At 33.9% G+C, this 4,319-nt stretch overlaps 1 protein-coding gene across 1 annotated transcript in view; it reads right to left on the reverse strand.

Moving 5' to 3' along the window:
- Positions 1-3,589, reverse strand: part of LOC117181492 (cytochrome P450 6a2-like) — a 43,620-nt gene extending 40,031 nt beyond the window's left edge. The window contains exon 1 of the mRNA XM_033374217.1: positions 3,467-3,589. The gene's annotated coding sequence lies outside the window, so the exon portion shown is untranslated. The remainder of the gene's footprint in view (positions 1-3,466) is intronic.
- Positions 3,590-4,319: the final 730 nt, after the last annotated feature.

Here is a 4,319-nt window from a genome sequence, read left to right on the forward strand (position 1 = left end):
CTTTATTTCAATATAGAGGTTTTGCGATTCAATTGTGCGATATCTTTGTCTTCGTGTACAAAACCATAAAAATCCTACGAACGCCCTTGGGACTTTCCCAGGACGTCCAATGACAGTCCAATCAATGTCTCTAAGACGCCTTAAGGACATAGGACGTTCTCGGGATACATTTCGTACTGACATTATACTTCTTAAGAGCATCCCTAGGATGTCCAAAAGATATGTTCCAAAAGACGTCTTAGGGATATCCCGAAGACGTCTCTAGGACATCCTTAATTTTCAGGCCCACTGGGTACCTCTGGAAGTTTTTCTATATCCTTTTAACAAGGTTCTGGTAGTTCGAATCCCCAATCAATACGTGAATAGTGGGGTAAAAAATCAGGCTTGGCCGCATATTTCAAACTGGGCACACTGCTCTCATCGGATCACTGGATTACCCGTGCAGAAATTATAATTTGGATCTGATCGGGGCCAGATCGGGCAGAGTTTGGCCCAAATGAGGCTATCTAGATGGGGCTAGACTCGAAATGAAACGCGATGCCCAATCGGTGCCCAAGCGCCGATCGGGCCCATATTAATTTATTTTTCTTATTCTTAATTAAAAGGGATTCTTAAATAAAATAATATTAAAATCGAATATATCACCTCCTTAACTGAAATTTGAGAATATAAATATCAGGTTATCTAACAGATCGCGATATGAAAAAATTGGAGTATGTCAGGCACTTTTATTCGAGCAACGGAAAAAGTCAAACGACGCAATATAACAGTCAGCATTTGTGTATGATAAACCATTTAAGTATTTTGCAATATATTTTTGGTTTCAATTTCTTAATTGAAGTTGCTTTCAATTTCTACATTGAACTTAATTGTGGAAAGTTATTTTGAAGTAAGTGGATTATAATATCGCACTGGATCTTTAAGTTATTTTTACACAAGCGAATATGAATAAAAAGGTTGTATTTACATTCCGATTGTATCAAATCAGCTAAAAATACGTGAAAATAAAAATGTTCATGACGTTATTGCTGATCTAATTCGTTTACACATCCAACAAATGAAATATTACTTTTGCTACTTTTCTTATAAATAAATAACCTCATTTCGAGGTTAGGTTTCATCTTAACATTCTTGATAAATTTACTTATCATAGTCTTCAACACGTAAATCAGGAATATTTTGAAGTATACTATATCTACGCACTCGTCTTGTGCTCACTTTTGGCATTTTTTCCCACTTATTTTGTCACTTTTACAAATAATAATTGATATATTTTTAATGCTTGACACTTTACATTGAAACTTGGGCGATTTGGAGTCAACCCACTTTAGTCCCCGAAATTAATGGAGCGCCATCTACTCGCAAGCTTGGCTGTTAAGCCGGGGTCTAGAGGGGGTCAAATTTAACAACCACAAAATTGTGTACCCGATCTGGCCCAAATCAGTAATATAATTTAATATAATAATGTAATGTAATGTACTGCAATGTAAATATTGTTAATGTAATGTAGCGTTATATAATATAATATGATATAAATATATTATATAAGTATTTTTCAACTACAAGTAAAAAGTATGTTCCCTTAATTTTCTATAATAAACAAGACATTTCTAGTGTAGAATTTAGTCCTTAAAAATTAAAGCTGTTACAAAATCAGGATTTAAGGCTCCAAGGACCCGCTTAATGACAATATTACATTGTAAATTAAAGGCGTAAAGAAGACTATTTTGCCTCGTGTGACTTCCGCCCTCGCTTTGCTCGGGCGGCAACTGCGTACACTTCAAAATAGCCATACGCCCTTCATACATATAATACTTTTTATCCTACCCACCTTGCAAACCAGCACCTGAAGCAGATAAAGGCTTTTGGAGTTCTTGACGATTTTAAATTAAAAGTGAAAGAAAAAAAGTGCTTTCGCAGCATGAGATATCGGCGGGATATCCCATTTATCTCCAACGATATCGTGGGCATATCCTAGGAGATTCTAAGGATATCGCAAATAATATCGTGCAGGGCGGAAATCTCGATATCCCTGGAATGTCCTAAGGATATCTCAGAATATCCTCAGTATATCTTATTAATGTCCCAAATTTTTATTTGGCAAAGATTGTCCCAAGATATCCCAATCCTATAATTCAGTATATTATTGGAAATTCAGATATATCTATCGCCAATTATATTTATATTCAATCGTATCAATAACATAAGAAATAATCGAGCAATATTAGGTATTTTTCCGGAGATTTTACACTAAGTAGAACATTATAAAATACAATAATGGTAAATTCCCATCCAAAGTCACTTTCGGGTAAATTCCATCATGGCTGTCAGTGTGCGAAAACTGTCGCGCAGTAATAAGTGACGCTTTAAGAAAAGTCAACAATCTCTCGAATATGCGTGCCAAATTATAATCAATTATCATTTATATTATACGAATCAACGCGGTACATATTAGTTTAATTTTTTTTCTATCATAAAAACTGATTTTTCCATTGAAAGGTGCGATCTCCAAACTGCGCAATTTAGATTTTACAGAATACAATAACAGCCCACTTTTAATTTTTCGAAATCACCTGTTTTTTATTGTAAGTAGGTTGTTATTGGTTATGAAAATTATTCGAGTTAATCATATTTTTCGAATTATACTGAGATCGGATTTTGAAATGAACTGAATATTCTAGATTTGTACAAAGTGGTTTTTTGTCTAACGGATGCTTGTGAATCTTGCTGTTTGCAGTTACTCTACATATTTTTTTAAATATGCATTTCACAAATATTGGATTCCATTGCCAAAATTGTGTATATCCCGGACAGGAGATTAAGTGGATATAGTACGGGGCGAAAATCTCGATATCCTTGGAATATGCCCAGGATATCCCGGAAAATTTTTGGGACATTTTTCAGGATATTCCATATTTTGCCGAGATATCTTAGGGACATGCCAAGGATACCATTTTGTTGTGAGGGCGCACTCAGCAGAATGGAGACTGTGGAGTTCAGCGATTTAATGTTTTTAAAGTAAAGTTTTATGTATCGGGAATAAGGTTTTATGTAGCGGGCGTACAATTTAATCTCGGCCCGGCGACAGAGTTCGTATGTGCAAACGTCTCTGGACTGGATGGAAGCGGCCTTATTACGACTCCTTCGCGTGCATGCAATGGCGCGTTTTCAAGAGAAGTCGGACAAAAAGAATTCTCTGATACAATTTGAAAGTAAAAAACAGCTAAAAGTAACGTTTTTGACGTAAAATGACTTCGGAGACCTCTAAGCATGATTTAATCTGTATAAAACACAAAATAACATTCTCTCCATGCTAAACGAAATTTCCGCTGCAACGTTTGAGAAAATCTAAAAATGGTAATTTGGGTGGGCACTCGATAGATGTAAAAATATTGGTGGTTTTCAAATTGAGATAATTCCACAGGAAACCCAGAAATAATTAGACATAATAATGACATTCACTTACTTCACAGTAAAATTTTAATGTTCTTTATAATTTTCAATTCGCGGAGCAGCACTTATTCTATCAAGAGTATTCAGAACACTGAAGCCAATTTCCAGTGAGCCTTGTTGCAATGTGTCAAGGAACAACATACACATTAGGAGGAAACTTGCTAATCATGATTGCAGTTATTGATACACGATTACACGTAGTTGATAACAATTTTTTCCAAAATAATTCTTAAAGGAAGTAAATCAATCAGAGCTATCTTATACTGTAGGTAGTATGATATCAATGATGAACGTAAAGTAATCGATATTCATTAGCAAGAAACCTCTGATACTACAGTATGAAAATTTGTGATGCACAATGACTTGCAATGAAAACTAATTATATTGTCCTTCAGAGTTTGATTGAAGGAAATTGCTTATTTTTCTTTGAAAACATGAAGATTTCGTAATATTAATTGCATATAGAAACAGATATTTCAAACAAAAAAAACATAAACAGAAAAATACTAAAAAATTAAATGAATAAAACAGAAATATATGGTATTTAAACAAAGCAATTTTTGTTTTTGAAACAGATAAATATCACCAATATTCAAGGATTTTTATATCTTAGATTTACGCAGTTATGTGACTTCATAAGTTTCAGATCGTAAAAAATTATTTAAATTTAAACGCTGTAAATTATAGATCCATTATTTTTTCAGTCTCTTGTGAAGTCGTCGACCCATTACAAATTCAATATGAATGACACGTTTTTTGTAAATGGTAATGGGCTTGAGTTAATATTGCCAATTCAGAATTTTTGTTGTATACATCATCAAGCTTGACTGACCATTACATTAATTTTTGTGGTGTCAAGTTCATCG

This window comes from Belonocnema kinseyi, chromosome 10 (genome assembly GCF_010883055.1).
Source record: "Belonocnema kinseyi isolate 2016_QV_RU_SX_M_011 chromosome 10, B_treatae_v1, whole genome shotgun sequence".
NCBI classification, from domain to species: Eukaryota; Metazoa; Arthropoda; class Insecta; order Hymenoptera; family Cynipidae; genus Belonocnema; species Belonocnema kinseyi.